The following is a 22753-nucleotide window of genomic DNA, read 5'->3' on the forward strand; positions in this document are numbered from 1 at the left end:
AGTCCAATGCGCTATCCATTGCGCCACAGAGCCAGGCAGATCACTACATTTGTATCTTTAAGGTAAATACCCAGTAGTGTGATTGCTGGGTCATAGGGTAGCTCTATTTTCAACTTTTTAAGGAACCTCCATACTGTTTTCCAGAGTGGCTGCACCAGTTTGCATTTACACCAACAGTGTAGGAGGGTTCCCCTTTCTCTGCATCCTCACCAACACCTGTCATTTCCTGACTTCGTAATTTTAGCCATTCTGCCCGGTGTGAGGTTTTGGTTTGTATTTCCCTGATGCTGAGTGATGTTGAGCACTTTTTCATGTGTCTGTTGGCCATTTGGATGTCTTCTTTGCAGAAATGTCCGTTCATGTCTTCTGCCCATATCTTGATTGGTTTATTTGTTCTTTGGGTGTTGAGTTTGATAAGTTCTTTATAGATTTTGGATACTAGCTCTTTATCTGATAGGTCATTGGCAAATTCTTCTCCCATTCTGTCAGTTGTCTTTTGGTTTTGTTGACTGTTTACCTTTGCTGTGCAAAAGCTTTGGATCTTGATGAAATCCCAATACTGCATTTTGCCCTTGCTTCCCTTGCCTTTGGTGATGTTTCTAGGAAAAAGTTGCTGCAACTGAGGTCAAAGAGGTTGCTGCCCGTGTTCTTTTCAAGGAGTTTGATGGATTCCTATCTCACACTGAGGTCTCTCATCCATGTGGGTGGTATAAGAAAATGGTTCATTTTCATTTTTCTGCATGTGACTGTCCAATTTTCCCAACACTAAAAGAGACTCTTTTCTCCATTGCACATTCTTTCCTGCTTTGTTGAAGATTAGTTGACCATAGAGTTGAAGGTCCATTTCTGAGCTCTCTATTCTGTTCCATTGATCTATGTGTCTGTTTTTGTGTCAGTACCATACTGTCTTGATGACTGCAGCTTTTTTTTTAAAAATTCCTTTATTTGTTTATTTACAGCATAACAGTGTTCATTGTTTTGGCATCACACCCAGTGCTCCATGCAGTATGTGCCCTCCCTATTACCCACCACCTGGTTCCTCAACCTCCCCCCCCGCCCCCCCCCCCCCCGCCCCTTCAAAACCCTCTGGTTGTTTTTCAGAGTCCATAGTCTCTCATGGTTCATCTCCCCTTCCAGTTTCCCTCAACTCCCTCTCCTCTCCATCTCCCCATGTCCTCCATGTTATTTGTTATGCTCCACAAATAAGTGAGACCATATGATACTTGACTCTCTCTGCTTGACTTATTTTGCTCAGCATAATTTCTTCCAGTCCCATCCATGTTGCTACAAAAGTTGGGTATTCATCCTTTCTCATGGAGGCATAATACTCCATTGTGTATATGGACCACATCTTCCTTATCCATTCATCCGTTGAAGGGCATCTTGGTTCTTTCCACAGTTTGGCGACCGTAGCCATTGCTGCAATAAACATTGGGGTACAGATGGCCCTTCTTTTCACTACATCTGTATCTTTGGGGTAAATACCCAGCAGTGCAATTGCAGGGTCATAGGGAAGCTCTATTCTTAATTTCTTCAGGAGTCTCCACACTGTTCTCCAAAGTGGCTGCACTAACTTGCAATCCCACCAACAGTGTAAGAGGGTTCCCCTTTCTCCACATCCTCTCCAACACACGTTGTTTCCTGTCTTGCTAATTTTGGCGATCCTAACTGGTGTCAGGTGGTATCTCAATGTTGTTTTAATTTGAATCTCCCTGATGGCTAGTGATGATGAACATTTTTTCAAGTGTCTGATAGCCATTTGTATGTCTTCGTTGGAGAAGTGTCTGTTCATATCTTCTGTCCATTTTTCTATATGATTATCTGTTTTGTGTGTGTTGAGTTTGAGAAGTTCTTTATAGATCCTGGATATCAACCTTTTGTCTGTACTGTCATTTGCAAATATCTTCTCCCATTCCGTGGGTTGCCTTTTTGTTTTGTTGACTGTTTCCTTTGCTGTGCAGAAACTTTTGACCTTGATGAAGTCCCAAAAGTTCATTTTTGCTTTTGTTTCCTTGGCCTTTGGAGACATATCTTGAAAGAAGTTGCTGTGGCTGATATCGAAGAGGTTACTGCCTATGTTCTCCTCTAGGATTCTGATGGATTCCTGTCTCAGGTTGAGGTCTTTTATCCATTTCGAGTTTATCTTTGTGTACGGTGTAAGAGAATGGTCGAGTTTCATTCTTCTACATATCGCTGTCCAGTTTTCCCAGCACCATTTATTGAAGAGACTGTCTTTTTTCCATTGAATATTTTTTCCTGTTTTGTCGAAGATTATTTGACCATAGAGTTGAGGGTCCATATCTGGGCTCTCCACTCTGTTCCACTGGTCTATGTGTCTGTTTTTATGCCAGTACCACGCTGTCTTGGTGATCACAGCTTTGTAGTAAAGCTTGAAATCGGGTAACGTGATGCCGCCAGTTTTGTTTTTGTTTTTCAACATTTCCTTAGCAATTCGGGGTCTCTTCTGACTCCATACAAATTTTAGGATTATTTGCTCCAGCTCTTTGAAAAATATCGGTGGAATTTTGATTGGAATAGCATTAAAAGTATAGATTGCTCTAGGCAGTATAGACATTTTAACAATGTTTATTCTTCCAATCCAAGAGCATGGAACAGTCTTCCATCTTTTTGTGTCTTCTTCAATTTCTTTCATGAGTGTTCTGTAGTTCCTCGAGTACAGGTCCTTTACCTCTTTAGTTAGGTTTATTCCCAGGTATCTTATGGTTCTTGGTGCTATAGTAAATGGAATCGATTCTCTAATTTCCCTTTCTGTATTTTCATTGTTAGTGTATAAGAAAGCCACTGATTTCTGTACATTGACTTTGTATCCTGCCACGTTACTGAATTGCTGTATGAGTTCTAGTAGTTTGGGGGTGGAGTCTTTGGGGTTTTCCATATAAAGAATCATGTCATCTGCGAAGAGAGAGAGTTTGACTTCTTCCTTGCCAATTTGGATACCTTTTATTTCTCTTTTTGTCTGATTGCCGTTGCTAGAACTTCTAATACTATGTTGAACTATGTGGTGAGAGTGGGCATCCTTGTCGTGTTCCTGATCTCAACGGGAAGGCTGCAAGCTTTTTCCCATTGAGGATGATATTTGCTGTGGGTCTTTCATAGATAGATTTTATGAAGTTCAGGAATGTTCCCTCTATCCCTATACTTTGAAGCGTTTTCATCAGGAACGGATGCTGGATTTTGTCAAATGCTTTTTCTGCATCAATTGAGAGGACCATGTGGTTCTTCTCTCTTCTCTTATTGATTTGTTTTATCACACTGATTGATTTGCGAATGTTGAACCAACCTTGCAACCCAGGGATGAATCCCACCTGGTCATGGTGGATAATCTTTTGAATGTGCTGCTGGATCCTGTTTGCTAGGATCTTGTTGAGAATCTTTGCATCCATATTCATCAGTGATATTGGTCTGAAATTCTCCTTTTTGGTAGGGTCTTTGCCTGGTTTGGGGATCAGGGTAATGCTGGCTTCATAAAAAGAGTCTGGAAGTTTTCCTTCTGCTTCAATTTTTTGGAACAGCTTCAGGAGAATTGGTGTTATTTCTTCTTTGAAGGTTTGGTAGAATTCCCCAGGGAATCCGTCAGGTCCTGGGCTCTTGTTTTTTGGGAGGTTTTTGATCACTGCTTCAATCTCATTACTAGATATCGGTCTATTCAGGTTGTCAATTTCTTCCTGGTTCAATTTTGGGAGTTTGTAGTTTTCCAGGAATGCATCCATTTCATCTAGTTTGCTTAGCTTATTGGCATATAACTGTTGGTAATAATTTCTGATGATTGTTTCTATTTCCTTGGTATTAGTTGTGATCTCTCCCTTTTCATTCATAATTTTATTAATTTGGGCTTTCTCTCTTTTCTTTTGGATTAGTGTGGCCAATGGTTTATCGATCTTATTGATTCTTTCAAAAAACCAGCTTCTAGTTTCATTGATACGTTCTACTGTATCTCTCGTTTCTACCTCATTGATCTCTGCTCTAATCTTGATTATTTCCCTTCTTGCATGTGGAGTTGGTTTGATTTTTTGTTGATTCTCCAATTCTTTAAGGTGTAGAGACAGCTGGTGTATTCTGGATTTTTCAATGTTTTTGAGGGAGGCTTGGATGGCTATGTATTTCCCCCTTAGAACCGCCTTTGCTGTATCCCATAGGTTTTGGACCGAAGTGTCTTCATTTTCATTGGTTTCCATGAATTGTTTAAGTTCATCTTTGATCTCCTGGTTGATCCAAGCATTCTTAAGCAAGGTGGTCTTTAGCTTCCATGTGTTTGAGTTCCTTCTGAACTTTTCCTTGTGATTGAGTTCCAGTTTCAAAGCATTGTGATCTGAGAATATGCAGGGAATAATGTCAGTCTTTTGGTATCGGTTGAGTCCTGCTTTGTGACCCAGTATATGGTCTATTCTGGAGAAGGTTCCATGTGCACCTGAGAAGAATGAGTATTCTGTTGTTTTAGGGTGGAATGTTCTGTATATGTCTATGAGGTCCATCTGGTCCAATGTTTCATTCAATGCTCTTATTTCTTTATTAATTTTCTGCTTCGATGATCTGTCTATTTCTGAGAGAGGCGTATTAAGATCTCCTACTATTATTGTATTCATATCAATATGACTCTTTATCTTGATTAATAGTTTTCTTATGTAATTGGGTGCTCCCATATTGGGGGCATAGATATTCACAATTGTTAGATCATCTTGGCAGATAGTCCCTTTAAGAATTATGTAGTGTCCTTCTGTATCTCTGACTACAGTCTTTAGTTTAAAATCTAATTTATCTGATATGAGAATCGCTACTCCGGCCTTCTTTTGAGGCCCATTGGCATGAAAGATGCTTCTCCATCCCTTCACTTTCAGTCTGGGTGTATCCTTAGGTTCAAAATGGGTGACTGCAGCTTTATAATAGAGCTTGAAATCTGGAATTGTGATGCCACCAAATTTGGTTTTCTTTTTCAACATTTCTCTGGCTCTTCAGGGTCTTCTCTGGTTCCATATAAATTTAGCATCATTTGTTCCATTTCTTTGAAAAAAATTGATGGTTATTTTGATAGGGATTTCTTTAAATGTGTAGATTGCTTTAGGTAGCATAGACATTTCCACAGTATTTGTTCTTCCAACCCATGAGCATGGAACGTTTTTCCATTTCTTTGTGTCTTCCTCAATTTCTTTCATGAGTACTTTATAGTTTTCTGAATACAGATTCTTTGCCTCTTTGGTTAGGTTTATTCCTAGGTATCTTATAATTTTGGGTGCAATTGTAAATGGGATCGACTCCTTAATTTCTCTTTTTTCTGTCTTGCTGTTGGTGTATAGAAATGCAACTGATTTCTGTGCACTGATTTAATATCCTGACACTTGATTGAATTCATGTATGAGTTCTAACCTTTTTGGAGTGGAGTCTTTTGGGTTTTCCCCATAAAGTATCATATCATCTGCAAAGAGTGAGAATTTGACTTCTTCTTTGCCGATTTGGATTCCTTTAATTTCTTTTTGTTGTCTGATTGCTGAGGCTAGGAGTTCTAGGACTATGTTGAATAGCAGTGGTGATAGTGGACAGCTGTGCCATATTCCTGACCTTAGGGGAAAAGCTCTCAGTTTTTCCACATGGAGGATGATATTTGCTATGGGTTTTTCATAGATGGCTTTGATGATATTGAGGTACGTACCTTCTATCCCTACCCTGTGAAGAGTTTTGATCAAGAAAGGATGAACTTTGTCAAATGCTTTTTCAGCACCTATTGAGAATATCATATGGTTCTTGTTCTTTCTTTTATTAATGTATTATATCACATTGATTAATTTGTGGATGTTGAACCAATCTTGAAACCCAGGAATAAATCCCACTTGGTTGTGTGAATGATCTTTAGAATGTACTGTTGGATCCTATTGGCTAGTATTTTGGTGAGAATTTTTGCAGCCATGTTAATTAAGGATATTGGTCTGCATTTCTCCTTTTTGATGGGGTCTTTGTCTGGTTTTGGGTTTAAGGTAATGCTGGCCTCATAAAATGAGTTTGGAAGTTTTCCTTCCATTTCTATTTTTTGGAACAGTTTCAGGAGAATAGGTATTAATTTTTCTTTAAATGTTTGGTAGAATTCCCCTGGGAAGCTGTCTGGCCTTGGGTTTTTGTTTTTTGGGAGATATTTGATGACTGCTTCAATCTCCTTACCAGTTTTGGGTCTGTTCAGGTTTTCTATTTCCTCCTGGTTCAGTTCTGGTAGTATATATGTCTCAAGAAATGTATCCATTTCTTCCAGATTGTCAATTTTGCGTGTAAAGAGTTGCTTATATGTTCTTATAATTGTTTGTATTTCTTTGGTGTTGGTTGTGATCTTGCCTCTTTCATTCATGATTTTGTTAATTTGGGTCCTTTTTCTTTTCTCTTTGATAAGTCTGGCCTGGGGTTTATAAATCTTATTAACTCTTTCAGAGAACCAGCTCCTAGCTTCGTTGATTTGTTCTACTGTTCTTTTGGTTTCTAGTTCATTGATTTCTGCTCTGATCTTTATTATTTCTCCTGCTGGGTTTGGGCTTTCTTTGCTGTTCTTTCTCCACGTCCTTTAGGTGTAGGATTAGGTTGTGTATTTAAGACCTCTCTTATTTCTTGAGAAAGGCTTATGTTGCTATATATTTTCTTCTCAGGACTGCCTTTGCTGTGCCCCAAAGATTTTGAACAGTTGCGTTTTCATTTTAATTTTTTTCCATGAATTTTTAAATTCTTAATTTCCTGGTTGACCCATTCATTCTTTAGTAGGATGCTCCTTAGCCTCCATGTATTTGAGTCTTTCCAACTTTCCTCTTGTGGTTGAGTTCTAGTTTCAAAGCATTGCGGTCCAAAAATATACAGGGAATGATCCCAGTCTTTTGGTACTGGTTGAGACATGATTTGTGACCCAGGATGTGATCTATTCTGGAGAATGTTCCATGTGCACTAGAGAAGAATGTGTATTCTGTTGTTTTGGGATGGAATGTTTTAAATATATATGTGATGTCCCTCTGGTCCTATGTGTCATTTAAAGCCTTTATTTCCTTGATGATCTTTTGTTTAGATGATCTGTCCATTTCAGTGGGGGGGGGGTGTTATGGTCCCCTACTATTATTGTATTATTGTTGATGTGTTTCTTTGATTTTGTTGTTAACTGGTTTATATAATTGGCTGCTCCCATTTTAGGAGCATAGACACTTAAAATTGTTAGATCTTGTTGGACAGACCCTTTAAGTATGATATAGTGTCTTTCCTCATCTCTTATTATAGTCTTTGGCTTAAAATCTAATTTATCTAATATGAGGATTTTCACCCCTTTCTTTTGATGTCCATTAGCACGGTAAATTGTTTTCCATCCCCTCACTTTAAATCTGGAGGTGTCTCTGAGTCTCAAACGAGTTTTTTGCAGACAGCATATTGATGGGTCTTGTTTTTTTATCCATTCTGATACTGTATGCCTTTTGATTGGGGCATTATGCCCATTTACATTCAGGGTAATTATTGAAGGATATGAATTTTGTGCCATTTTATTGCCTGTAAGTTGACTGTTACAGTATATTGTCTCTGTTCCTTTCTGCTCTGTTACTTTTAGGCTCCCTCTTTGCTTAGAGGACCTCTTTCAATATTTACTGTGGGGCTGATTTGTTGTTTACAAATTCTTTCAGTTTTTGTTTGTCCTGGAAGCTTTTTTCTCTCTTTCTATTTTCAGTGGTAGTCTAGCTGGATATAGCATTCTTGGCTGCATATTTTTCTCATTTAGTGCTCTGAATATGTCAAGCCAGTCCTTTCTGGCCTGCGAGGTCTCTGTGGATAGGTCTGCTGCCAATCTGATATTTCTACCATTTTATGTTATAGACTTCTTATCCCGAGCTGCTTTTGGGATTTTCTCTTTGTCACTGAGACTTGTACATTTTACTGTTAGATGATGGGGTGTGGACCTATTTTACTGATTTTGAAGGGGTTTCTCTGTGCCTTCTGGAGGAGGAGGAATAAAGGCTTATTCCCTTTGCCAGATTAGGGAAATTCTCTGCTATAATTTGTTCCAATATACCTTCTGCTCCTCTCTGTCTTTCTTCTTTTTCTGGGATCCCAATTATTCTAATATTGTTTCATCTTATGGTATCACTTATCTCTCAAATTCTCCCCTCATGGTCCAGTAGTTGTTTGTCTCTCTTTTTCTCAGCTTCTTTATTCTTCATCATTTGGTCTTCTATATCACTAATTCTCTCTTCTGCCTCATTTATCTTAGCAGTAAGACCCTCCATTTTTTATTGTACCTCATTAATAGCTTCTTCAATTTCAACTTGTTTCGTTTTAGTTCTTTTATTTCTCCAGAAAGGGAATTTAATTCTCCATAAAGGAATTCTCTAGGATCTTCCATGTTTTTTTACAAGCCCAGTTAGCACCTTGAAAATCATTATTCTGAACTCTAGTTCTGACATATTACTAATGTCCATGTTGATTAGGTTCCTAGCCATTGGTACTGCCTCCTGTTCTTTTTTTTTTTTTTTTTTTTTTTTTTTTGTGGTGAGTTTTTCTGCCTTGTCATTTTATCCAGATAAGAATAAAGGAATGACAGAACAAAACACTAAAAGGGTAGCCATGACCCCAGAAAGATATACACAAGCCAAATCAGAAGAGACCTGAAACTGGGGAAAGAAGAAAGGAGGATAAAAGAGGAATATATATATATATATATATGTAATATGTGTATTATATATGTAATACATGTATTATATATATTTATATATAATTTATATTATATAATTAGATAAATATATATATATGTCTAACACACATATATATATATATGCATGCTAGACTGTGACTAGAACAGAGCCACACACTTGATTTCGGGTGTATTTTGGTCTGTTAGAGGAAATTACCTCCCAAAATTTTAAAGAAAGAAAAACTTATATATATATATATACAAAAATAAGGGTAAATACAATGAAGGGATGGAATATGACTGTAAAGATGAAAAGATATAAAGAATCATGGGGAAAAAACCATGAATTCCTATGTGTTGCTTTCTTCTAGCTCTGAAGTTCCATAGTTCTCATTGATCAGAGAACTTGGTCTTGGGTGGATGTTCTTGCCAATCTTCTGGGGGGTGAGGCCTTTTGTAGTGATTCTCAAATGTCTTTGCTGGCCCTTGCCAGGGGCCAGACTAAGCAGTCTGCTCCATTTCACTCTCAGAAGCTATTGTTCCCTCAATGCTTTCTGTATAGCTTTGGAGGACAGGAATGAAGATGGCCACCTCCCAGTCTTTGGCCTGTAGGAGCTGAGAGCTCAGGACCCCATGCCTTAGTGTGCTGTCAGAGAAAAGCAGTCAATCCTTCCCATCTCCCTGGTATCCGGCTGCGCTCTGTGCTCACCTGGCCTGTGACCAAGCATTTTTATCTCTGGCTCATGGCCCCATTCAGAGTCTCCAAACCCAACAGATCCCTGCTGCATGCTCCCCTGCTGTTCCTCCTAGAGTATGAAGGAGGGGGTCTCCCCAGATCTGCCACTTGTGGGGTCCTGCTCAAACAGCAGTGTCCTGACTGTGCCTCAGACCATGGTTTAAGGTAACCCCGAGCCGGGAGCCCACTCCTTGACTTTGTATCTGCAACCAGCTTCCCTACTCTGATACCTGGGTGCTCTGTCTGATATACTCAGACACCCCTGGTCTTTTTGCGACTCAATGAGTCCTGAGACTACACTGTTCCTGTGAGGACTCTACTCCTGCTTAGCCTCTGGAGCAATGTCCCTCAGTGGAGCAGATTTCTAAAAGTTCTGATTTTGTGTTCCATGGCTCTCTTACTTGCCGGGGGCTGGCCCTCCCCCCCCCGCAGTTTATCATCCCATGGCTTTGGATTAATTTCTCCACACTACCTTCCAGAAAGTGGTCAGTTTTCTGTTCCTAGAATTGCTGCTCTTCTTCGCTTCTATCTCCTGTGGAGTTTGTAGGTGTTCAGAATGGTTTGATAACTAACTAGCTGAACTCCTGGGACCTAATGGTACTTAGGTCTTCTACTCCTCTTCCATCTTGCTCCTCTCTCCCTCTGTTGAGTATTTTTATTTTATTTTTTGAGTTTTAATTTTAATTCTAGTTAATCTACAGTGTCATTAATGTCAGGTGTACAGTATGGTGATTCAACAATTCTGTACATGACCCAGTGCTCACCACGAGAAGTGCACTCCTTAAGTGCATCACCTGTTTCACCCATCGCCTTCTCCCCTCTGGAAACCATCAGTTCCCAGTTCCCTATAGATAAGCCTGTTTTTTTATTTCTTTCTCTCACTGTCTGTCTTCCCCCTTGCTCATTTGTTCTGTTTCTTAAATTCCATATGAGTGAAATCATATGGTATTTTTCTCTGACTGACTTATTTCTCTAGGTCTATCCATGTTGTTGTAAATGGGAAAATTCCATCCTTTTTTTAGTGCTAAGTAAAAGTTCTGTTGGATATTTGTTATGTTCTAGGCAGTATAAAATGGTCTCTGTCCAGGAAAGCTTATAGTTGTGTGTGGGACAAGCAAATGAATAGTTAGAATGTGACATGAAGCATTTTGGGCAAATGTATGCTAAAAGAGCTCCTAGAACCATAAATGAAGGCATCTATACCAAACATGGATGTGAGGAATGGTCTTTTAAAATAAATATACCACCAGCTCTTTTTTCACTCCTTTCCAATCATTCACCACTCTCTTTAAATCCTTTGCCAACTGCCTTTCTTTTCTAAGAAAGTTTTTCTCTCTGAAATACTATTAAGTAAGAACTCTCTCCTATTCTCACTTTAGTCAACTTTCCTCATCTTGTCTTATCTACCATAGTGGGGATTGTGCTAAGGAAGTGCTGCCCTTTTTGTCCAAAGCAAGTTCTGCTGCCCTATGTCCATCTCCAACCTATGATCCAACCCAGTCCCCTCCCTCTTGAGATCCTGCTCTCCTTTTCCAACATATATCTCCTCTCTCTTTCTCTCTTTCTCTCTCTCTCTCTCACATACACACACTCCTGTCCCCTTTACTAATAGCATGGGAGGTCACTTCTACCCCCCATCCCTAGCAGTCACTCTTGAGCCACTTTCTTTCAAATAATTTCCCCTCAGTCCATAAGCACTAGATTATCTCCCATCCTGAAACAAATAAAACAAAAACTTTAATTTTTTCCCTAGATCATTGTTCCTTCTGTGTATTCCATGTTGTTCTCCTTGCCGCTGCAATTTAAAAATAGTCATCACTCCTGCCTTCCCTTCTCCCAATTGTTCTTTGTACAGTTTGTCTTCTGCCCTCACCCTTGTCCTGAAATTAGTCTGATGAAAGTCATTACAACTTTCAAATGGATGGTAGACCACTTCCAGTGTTTATACTACGTGGTGTTCAAATGAATGCTCTCTTCTTGAAGGGCTCATTTACTTGACTTTGGGATATCCTGACTCTGCTGCTCTTCAGTCTAACTGGTGGTTGTTTCTCATATTTCTCTGGGAGCAACGCTTCCCTGGGCTACTGTTTTTGCTCAGCTAATATTACCCAATGGTAAACTTTCCAAAAAATCAAATTTAAATAAAATAGCCAAATAGGTTAAATAGAAAATACTAGAAAAAAATTCCTATTCAATAATTAACCCAATGATTAATATCATTAATAGCAACATAAATTGATATCAGTCCAAGAAATATTAACAGAGATTTAAGGACATTTAATAATAAAAGGGTCAATTTGTTAAGGTAACAATCTTGTGCTCACTTCAGTAGCACATATACTAAGATGGTATAGCAACCCTGAATATATATACCTAATAAGCACACTTCAATATATGAGAAAAAAGCACAAGAAATTAAAGAAGTAATGGACAAATTCACAATTATAGTTAGAGATTTTAACATTTCCTCTCAGAATAATTGACTTAGTTAGTATTTATAGAATATTCCATCCAACTACAGTAGAATATGAATTCTTTTCAGGATATATGGCATACTCAACAAGACACACCATATTATGGGCCATAAAAATTCTTAAATAGAAAAGAATTGAAATCATGTCCTTTGGAATTTAAATTGGAAATCAATAAGAAGATATAAGGAAAATCTCCAAATACTTGAAGATTAATATGACTTTTAATAACAAGGATTAAAGAAGAAATCACAAAATGAAATATTTTGAACTGTTACCTTAAGAACTTGATAAAAGAGTGAATTAAACACAAAGTGAGAAATGGGAAGGAGACTAATAATACAGTAGTAGAAATCAAAGAAATAGAAAATGGACAAAAATAAGGAGAATTAATGAAATTAAAAGCTGGTTATTTGAAATAAATCAACAAAAGTATCATTTATCTAGACTGGTCAAGAAAGAGAGGGCAAAAATTGCTAACTTTGGAAATGGCAAGGGAGTATTACTACTTGAGATATTTAAAAAGTAATAAGGAAATATTATGAGCAACTTCAGGCCAATAAACTTGACAAATGAATTAATAAATTCCTACCAAAGCTCACTCAATAAATAGACCATGTGATTTAGCAATTACATCCCTAGGAGTCTATGGGAGAGAAAGGAAAATTTGTATACATGCATGTGTAGCAGCATTGTTCATAATAACTGAAATGTAGGAACAACCCAAATGTCCATCAACTGATGAATAACAAACAAAATATGGTTTACCCATACAATGAATATTACTCAGCTATAAAAAAGAAATGAAGTACTGATACATGGTACATGTTATAATAAAGGTGAATGTTGAAGACGTTATGTTAAGTGAAAGAAACCAGTTATAAAATACTGCATATTGTATGATTCTATTTATAGGAAATCTCCAAAATAGGCAATTTTAGAGAGAGAGAATGTAGATCAGTGATTACTTTAGGGCAGGTGGAGGGGGTGGTGATAGATAAAGTGTATGGGGTTTGAGGTGATGGAAATGGTCTAAGATTTACTGTGATGATAGTCCTGCAACTTTTTGAATCTAAAAATTGCATTGAATACTGTTACGCTGAAAAAAATAAATAAAATGGAAAAAAAAAAGGAGCAGGAAAAATGAAAAAAAAATTGCATTGAATTGTACACTTTAAATGGGTGGATAATATCGTATGTGAATTACAGCTCAATAAAGCTGTTTATAAAGAAAAAGGTAGATAACCTGAATAGCCACTATCTACTAAAGAAATTAAATTCATAATTTAAAATCTTCCCCAAAAGAAAACTCCAGTCCCAGATGTATTCATTGGTGATTCTACTTAACATTTTAGGAAAAACAGCATCAGTTTTACAAAAACCCTTCTAAAAACTAGAAGAGAAAGACAACACTTAACAATTAATTCTATGAGGCTACCATCACTTTTTTTAAAACTATTCAGTTAGCTACTGTATAGTACATAATTAGTTTTTTTTTCCCAGCATAACAGTATTTATTGTTTTTGCACAACCCCCAGTACTCCATGCAATACGTGCCCTCCTTATTATCCATCACCTGGTTCCCCCAACCTCCCACCCCCCCTTCAAAACCCTCAGGTTCTTTTTCAGAGTCCATAGTCTCTCATGGTTCATCTCCCCTTCAAGTTTCCCTCAACTTCCTTCTCCTCTCCATCTCCCAATATCCTCCATGTCATTTGTTATGCTCCACAAATAAGTGAAACCATATGATACTTGACTCTCTCTGCTTGACTTATTTCACTCAGCATAATCTCTTCCAGTCCCGTCCATGTTGCTACAAAAGTTGGGTATTCATTCTTTCTGATGGAGGCATAATATTCAATCGTGTATATGGACCACATCTTCCTTATCCATTCATCTGTTGAAGGGCGTCTTGGTTCTTTCCACAGTTTGGCAACCGTGGCCATTGCTGCTATAAACATTGGGGTACAGATGGCCCTTCTTTTCACTACATCTGTATCTTTGGGGTAAATACCCAGTAGTGCAATTGCAGGGTCATAGGGAAGCTCTATTTTTAATTTCTTGAGGAATCTCCACACTGTTCTCCAAAGTGGCTGCACCAACTTGCATTCCCACCAACAGTGTAAGAGGGTTCCCCTTTCCCCACATCCTCTCCAACACATGTTGTTTCCTGTCTTGCTAATTTTGGCCATTCTAACTGGTGTGAGGTGGTATCTCAATATGGTTTTAATTTGAATCTCCCTGATGGCTAGTGATGATGAATATTTTTTCACGTGTCTGATAGCCATTTGTATGTCTTCACTGGAGAAGTGTCTGTTCATATCTTCTGCCCATTTTTCTATATGATTATCTGTTTTGTGTGTGTTGAGTTTGAGAAGTTCTTTATAGATCCTGGATATCAACCTTTTGTCTGTACTGTCATTTGCAAATATCTTCTCCCATTCCATTGGTTGCTTTTTGGTTTTGTTGACTGTTTCCTTTGCTGTGCAGAAACTTTTGATCTTGATGAAGTCCCAAAAGTTCATTTTTGCTTTTGTTTCCTTGGCCTTTGGAGACATATCTTGAAAGAAGTTGCTGTGGCTGATATTGAAGAGGTTACTGCCTATGTTCTCCTCTAGGATTCTGATGAATTCCTGTCTCACATTGAGGTCTTTTATCCATTTTGAGTTTATCTTTGTGTATGGTGTAAGAGAATGGTCAAGTTTCATTCTTCTACATATAGCTGTCCAGTTTTCCCAGGACCATTTATTGAAGAGACTGTCTTTTCTCCACTGTATCTTTTTTCCTGTTTTGTCGAAGATTATTTGACCATAGAGTTGAAGGTCCATATCTGGGCTCTCTACTCTATTCCACTGGTCTATGTGTCTGTTTTTATGCCAGTACCATGTTGTTTTGGTGATCACAGCTTTGAAATCGGGTAACGTGATGCCACCAGTTTTGTTTTTGTTTTTCAACATTTCCTTAGCAATTCGGGGTCTCTTCTGACTCCATACAAATTTTAGGATTATTTGCTCCAGCTCTTTGAAAAATACTGGTGGAATTTTTATCGGAATGGCATTAAAAGTATATATTGCTCTAGGCAGTATAGACATTTTAACAATGTTTATTCTTCCGATCCAAGAGCATGGAACGGTCTTCCATCTTTTTGTGTCTTCTTCAATTTCTTTCATGAGTGTTCTGTAGTTCCTCGAGTACAGATCCTTTACCTCCTTGGTTAGATTTATTCCCAGGTATCTTATGGTTCTTGGTGCTATAGTAAATGGAATCAATTCTCTAATTTCCCTTTCTGTATTTTCATTGTTAGTATATAAGAAAGCCACTGATTTCTGTACATTGACTTTGTATCCTGCCACGTTACTGAATTGCTGTATGAGTTCTAGTAGTTTGGGGGTGGAGTCCTTTGGGTTTTCCATATAAAGAATCATGTTATCGGTGAAGAGAGAGAGTTTGACTTCTTCATTGCCTATTTGGATACCTTTTATTTCCCTTTGTTGTCTGTTTGCTGTTGCTAGGACTTCTTTTTTTTTTTTTAAAGATTTTTTTAAAAATTTATTTACTTGATAGGGATCACAAGTAGGCAGAGAGGCAGGCAGAGAGAGAGGAGGAAGCAGGCTCCCTGCTGAGCAGAGAGCCCAATGCGGGGCTCAATCCCAGGACCCTGGGATCAGGACCTGAGCCGAAGACAGAGGCTTCAACCCACTGAGCCACCCAGGTGCCCCTACATGTAATGAAACAAACCACAAAGCTTCCTTCATACTGTGCGAAACAACTAAAAGTGGATCATTGACTTAGACTAAGAGTGATAACAAAAACACTACTAGAAGGCAACACCAAACACATTTTTTGGTGAATCTAAACAAAAATTTCTTGGGTAAGATATGGAAATCAGGAAAAAAAATGAATACTTTTGATTTCATCAAAATTAAAACTTCTGCTTTTCCAAATTTACTATTAAGAAAATGAAAAGACAAGGCACAAACTGTGATTTGCAAAACCTGTATCTGATAAAGGACTGTATCCATAATATAAAAATAACTTATATATTACGTGTGTGTTACACACACGATGTTACATTAATTTTGGGTGTACAGTAGTGACTCGACAAATCCAGATGTTATGCGAGACTCACCATAAGTGGGGCTACCATCTATCCCCATACAACGCTATTACTGTACATAACTATATTCTCTGTGCTGTGCCTTGGATCCCCCTCACTTATTTATTCCATAGCCTGAAGCCTGTACCTCCCACTTCCCCTCACCCGTTTTGCCCATCCCCTAACCCCCTATCCTCTGCCAACACCAGTTTATTCTCTGTATTTATACATCTGTTTCTACTTCTTTTTGTTTCTTTGTTCATTTTTTTTTTTTAAAGAGTGTCCACTTAAGTGCAATCATATTGTCTTTGTCTTTCTTTGTCTGGAAATTTCACTTAGTATAATACCCTCCACGTCTATCCATGTTGTAGAAAATGACAGGTCTTACTCTTTTTTATGGCTGGGTGATATACCACTGCGTATATATGCCATATCTTATTTATCCATTCATCTATCAATGGACATTAAGTTATTTTGGTTGTTGTAAATAATGGTGCAACAGACACAGGGGTGCATATATCTTTTCAGATTAGTGTTTTTATTGTGTTAAGTGCTAAGAAGTGGAATTATTTGATTGTACACTATTTTCACTTTTGATTTTTTGAGGGACCTCCATACTGTTTTTCACAGTTGTTGCACCAATCCACATTCTCACCAACACGGCATGAGGGTTCCTTTTTCTTCACATCCTTGCCAACACTTGTTACTTACCTTTTTGATTCTAGCCATTCTGACAAATAACTTACTATGGTCTTAATTTGCATTTCCCTGATGATTTGTAACCTGGAACATCTTTGTATGTGTGTGTTTGTCATCTGTATATTTTCTTTGGAAAATTGTCGAATCTTGTCATTTTTTAATCATTTTTTTTTAGTGTTGTATAAATTATGTGTTTTGGATATTAACCCTTTATTGGGTATATCATTTGAAACTATCTTTTCCAATCAGTAAATTACCTTTTTGATTTGTTAATGGTTTCTTTCACTGTGCAAAAGCTTTTTATTTTGGTGTAGTCCCAATAGTTAACTTTTGCTTTTGTTTCCCTTGCCTGAGGAAGGAAATATGTTGCTAATGACAATGTCCAAGATATTACTCTCTATGTTTCCTTTTAGGAATTTTATGATTTTAGTTCTCACTTTTAGGTCCTTAATCCATTTTGAGTTTATTTTTGTGTGTGGTGTAAGAAAGTGGTCCAAGTTCATTTTTTTTTGCATGTAGCTGTACAGTTTTCCCAACATCAGTTATTGGAAAGACTGTCTTTTCCCTCATTGTATATTCTTGCTTCCTTTGTTGTAGATTAATTGGTCATATAAGTTTGGGTTTATTCCTAGGCTTCCTATCCTGTTCCATTGATCTGTGTGTCTATTTTTATGACAGTATCATACCGTTTTACTAGAGCTTTGTAGTGTATCTTGGAACCTGGGATTTGATACTGTCAGTTGTGTTCTTCTTTCCCAAGATTACTTTTCCTGTTTCAGGTCTCTTGTAATTCCATACAAATTTTCAAATTCTTCTAGTTCTATGAAGAGTGCTAATGGTGTTTTGATAACAGTTTCATAGAATCTGTATGTTGCTTTGGCTAGTATGGACATTTTAACAGTATTCTTCCAATCCATTTCTTGCAATCCATGAACATGATATGTCTTTCCATTTGTTTGAGTTGTCTCCAATTTCTTTCATTAATGTCTTATACTTTTCAGAGCATAGGTCTTTCATCTCCTTGTTAAATTTGTTCTTAGACATTTTATCCTTTTTGGTGTAATTGTAAATGGGACTATTTTCTTAATTTCTCTTTGTATTACTTTGTTGTTAGTGTATAGAAAAGCAGAGATTTCTATATGTTAATTTTGTATACTGCAAATTTACTGAATTCATTTGTCATTTCTAGTAGCTTTTTGGTGAAGTCTTTAAGGATGAAATATATGGTATGATGTCGTGCTAACAGTGAGAGTGTTACTTATTCTTTACCAATATGGATACCTTTTATTTCTTGTCTAATTGCTATGGCTCAGAATTCCAGTACTATATGGACTAAAAGTGGTGAGAGTGGATACCTTTGTCTTGTTCCTGACCTTAGAGGAAATTTCTAAGTATTTCACCACTGAGTGTAATGTTAGCTGTGGGTATTTCATATATGGGCTTTATGTTGTTGAGGTATATTCACTCTAAACCCACTTTTTTGAGAATTTCTCTCATAAATGGATTGTCATATGTTTTCTCTGCATCTATTGAGATGATCATATGATTTTTATTCTTCATTTTGGTAATATGGTATATCACATTGATTGATTTGCAAATATTAAACCATGCTTATATCCCCAGAATTAATCCCACTTGATCATGGTGAATGATCTTTTTATTCTTGCTGTTAAAGGCAGTTTGGTATTGTATTGTTGAGGATTTTTCATCTATGTTCACCAAGGATATTGGCCTACAGTTCTTTTTTTTTTTTTTTTTTTTTGTTATGACTTTGTCTGGATTTTGTATACAAATGCTGGTCTCATAGAATGTATTTGGAAGCTTTTATTTGTCTTCTACTTTTGGAATAGTTTGAGGACTATTGATATATTAAATGCTCATAAATATTTTAATGTTTGGTAGAATTCACCTGTGAATCCATCTGGTCCTGGACTTTTGTTTGTTGGGAATTTTTTGATTACTGACTCAATTTCATTACTAATAATTGGTATGTTCAGATATTCTTTTTTTTTTCTTGTTTCAGTTTTGGAAGATTGTATGTTCCTAGAAACATTTTTTCTTGGTTGTCTAATTTATCTAATTTGTTGGCCTATAATTTTTCATAGCCTCATAACCTTCTGTATTTCTTTTATTTTTAAAAATTATCTATTTTTTTGAAAGAGAGAGTAGAGAGAGAGAAGCAGAGAAAGAGACAGACAAGCAGACCCCATGCTGAGTGTAGAGCTTGATGGGGGCTTGATCTCACGATGCTGAGATTGTGACCTGAGCTGAAATCAAGGGTCACACACTGAACTGACTGAGCCACCCAAGTGGCCTTTAAAGATTTTACTTATTTGAGAGAGAGAAAGAGTGAGAGAGAATGAGTGGGGGAGGGGAAGAGGAAGAGGGACAAGCAGACTCCCCGATGAACATGAAGCCCAACAAGGGGCTTAATCCCAGGACCTTGAGATCACGACCTGAGCCTAAGTCAGATCCTTAACTGACTGACCCACCTGGATGACCCAACCCTCTGAATTTCTGTGGTGTTGGTTTTATTTCTCCTTTCCATTTCTGATTTTATTTATCTGAGTCCTTCCTCTTTTTTTCTTGATGAGTCTGGCTAAAGGTTTATTAATATTGTTTAATCTTTGCAAAGAAATAGCTTTTGGTTTTATTGATCTGTTGTATTTTTTAGTCTCTATTTAATTTATTTCTTCTCTGATCTTTATTATACCCTCCCTCCTATGAACTTTGGGGTTTGTTTTTCTTTTTCTAGCTTTTTTTTTGGGTGTAAGTGTAGTTTTTGTATTTGAGATTTTTCTTATTTCTTGAGGTAGCCCTGTATTGTTATAAATTTCCCTAGACTTGCTTTTGCTGTGTTCCAGAAATTTTGGAATGTAGTTTTCTTTTTCCATTTGTCTACATGTATTTTTATTTATTTGTTTATTTTTAAAGATTTTATTTATTTCTTTGACAGAGAGAGAGAGAGAGCGCACAAGCAGTGAGAGTGGCAGGGAGAGTGAGAGGCAGACTCCCTGTTGAACAGGGAGCCCAATGCAGGGCTCGATCCCAAGATCCCATGATCATGACCTGAGCCAAAGACAGAAGCTTAACTGACTGAGTCATCCAGGCATCCTTATAATTGATTTCTATTTTCATGCCATTGTGGTTGGAAAAGATACATGATATGATTTTAGTTCTCTTAAATTTCTTAAGACTTGTTTCATGGCCTAACATATGATCTATCTTGGAGAATACTCCATGTACACTTGAAAATAATCTGTATTCTGCTGTTTTGGGATGCAATGTTCTATATATATCTGTTAAGTCTATTTGGTCTAATGCTTTATTTAAAGACACTATTTCATTATTGATTATTTGCCTGAATGGTATATCTATTGATGTAAGTGAGGTGTTAAAGTCCTCTACCATTATTGTATTGTTGTCAGTTTCTCCCTTTGCTTAGATTTGCATTATATACTTAGGTGCTCCAATGTTTGGTGCATAGATAATTACAATTGTTATAGACTCTTGTTGGATCAACCCTTTGACATTAGGCAATGCCCTTCTTTGTCACTTGATAGTCTTTGATTTAAAGTTTGTTTTGTTTGCTTAAAATATTGCTGCTACTTTGATAAATGATTGCTCTACTTTTTTTTGGTATGTGTCCTTTTACTTGTGAATTTTTTTCCTTTCATAATTTTCTTCTGATTATGACCTTTTCTTTTCCATTTAAGAAGTCCCTTAAACATTTTTTTTATAAGGCTAAATTAGTGCTAATGAACTTCTTTAACTTTTGTTTTCTGGGAGACTATCTCTCCTTCAATTCTGAATGATAACCTTGCCAGCAGAGAATTTTTGTTTGTAGCTGAAAAATCAGCTGATAGCCTTATGGGGTTTCCCTTGTATGTTACTAGTTGTCTCTCTCTTGATGATTTTAAAATTCTCTATCTTTAATATTTACCATTTTAATTATAATGTGTCATGATGTGGACCTCCTTGTGTTCATTTTGTTTGGAACTTCTGTGATTCTTGAAGCTGGATGTTTTTCCCCTTTCCAGGTTTGGAAATTTTTCAGCTATTATATCTTCAAGTATGTTTTCCATGCCTTTATTTCTTTTTCTAGGACCCCTATAATACAAATGTTTCTTTGCTTGATGTAGTCCAAGAGACCCTTTAAAGTATACTCTCTTTAAACATTCCTTTTTCAGAAATAACTCTTATCATAACAAGAAGACAATGTGACATAAAAATGCATAAAATAGGGGCGCCTGGGTGGCTCAGTGGATTAAGCCGCTGCCTTCGGCTCAGGTCATGATCTCAGGGTCCTGGGATCGAGCCCCGCATCGGGCTCTCTGCTCTGCAGGGAGCCTGCTTCCTCCTCTCTCTCTGCCTGCCTCTCTGCCTACTTGTGATCTCTCTCTCTGTCAAATAAATAAATAAAATCTTTAAAAAATGCATAAAATATTTGAACAGTATTTCATCCCCCCCAATCAAAAAAAGAAAACAAGAACACAGAAAGATTCTCAACATCATTAGTAATTAGGGAACTGCAAATTAAAGCTATAATGAGATGTCACTACATATTTGTCTAGAATGTATGAGATTAAAGAGATTTTAATCTCCCTGATAATAAGAACAGTTTTTAGCAGGTATATGGAGTAACTAGAACTAGTATACTGTCTGTGGATATGAAAATAGTGTCACTTTGGAAAAATGTTTCAGTTAAAAAAAAATTAAAACCACAATGTCACCACTTGGTATGTATCGGGAGATTTGAAAATATATCTTTACACAGACACCTATGATTGCTTATGGTGTTTTATCCATAAAAGTCTCTAATTGGAAACAAGGCAGTGCACATCAACTGAAGGATTATTCACCACGATCAAGTGGGATTTATTCCAGGGCTGCAGGTTGGTTCAACATCCGCAAATCAATCAATGTGATAGAACACATTAATAAAAGAAAGAACAAGAACCATATGATACTCTCAATAGATGCTGAAAAAGCATTTGACAAAGTACAGCATCCCTTCCTGATCAAAACTCTTCAAAATGTGGGGATAGAGGGCACATACCTCAATATTATCAAAGCCATCTATGAAAAACCCACCGCAAATATCATTCTCAATGGAGAAAAACTGAAAGCTTTTCCGTTAAGGTCAGGAACACGGCAGGGATGTCCATTATCACCACTGCTATTCAACATAGTATTAGAAGTCCTAGCCTCAGCAATCAGACAACAAAAAGAAATTAAAGGCATCCAAATTGGTAAAGAAGAAGTCAAACTATCACTCTTCGCAGATGATATGATACTATATGTGGAAAACCCAAAAGACTCCACTCCAAAACTGCTAGAACTTGTACAGGAATTCAGTAAAGTGTCAGGATATAAAATCAATGCACAGAAATCAGTTGCATTTCTGTACAACAACAACAAGACTGAAGAAAGAGAAATTAAGGAGTCAATCCCATTTACAATTGTACCCAAAACTATAAGATACCTAGGAATAAACCTAACCAAAGAGACTAAGAATCTATACACAGAAAATTATAAAGTACTCATGAAAGAAATTGAGGAAGACACAAAAAAATGGAAAAATGTTCCATGCTCCTGGATTGGAAGAATAAATATTGTGAAAATGTCTATGCTACCTAAAGCAATCTACACATTTAATGCAATCCCTATCAAAATACCATCCATTTTTTTCAAAGAAATGGAACAAATAATCCTAAAATTTATATGGAACCAGAAAAGACCTCGAATAGCCAAAGGAATATTGAAGAACAAAGCCAAAGTTGGTGGCATCACAATTCCGGACTTCAAGCTCTATTACAAAGCTGTCATCATCAAGACAGCAAGGTACTGGCACAAAAACAGACACATAGATCAGTGGAACAGAATAGAGAGCCCAGAAATCAACCCTCAACTCTATGGTCAACTAATCTTCGACAAAGCAGGAAAGAATGTCCAATGGAAAAAAGACAGCCTCTTCAATAAATGGTGCTGGGAAAATTGGACAGCCACATGCAGAAAAATGAAATTGGACCACTTCCTTACACCACACACGAAAATAGATTCCAAATGGATGAAGGACCTCAATGTGAGAAAGGAAT

This window comes from Meles meles, chromosome 5, assembly GCF_922984935.1.
Source record: "Meles meles chromosome 5, mMelMel3.1 paternal haplotype, whole genome shotgun sequence".
Taxonomy (NCBI): Eukaryota; Metazoa; Chordata; class Mammalia; order Carnivora; family Mustelidae; genus Meles; species Meles meles.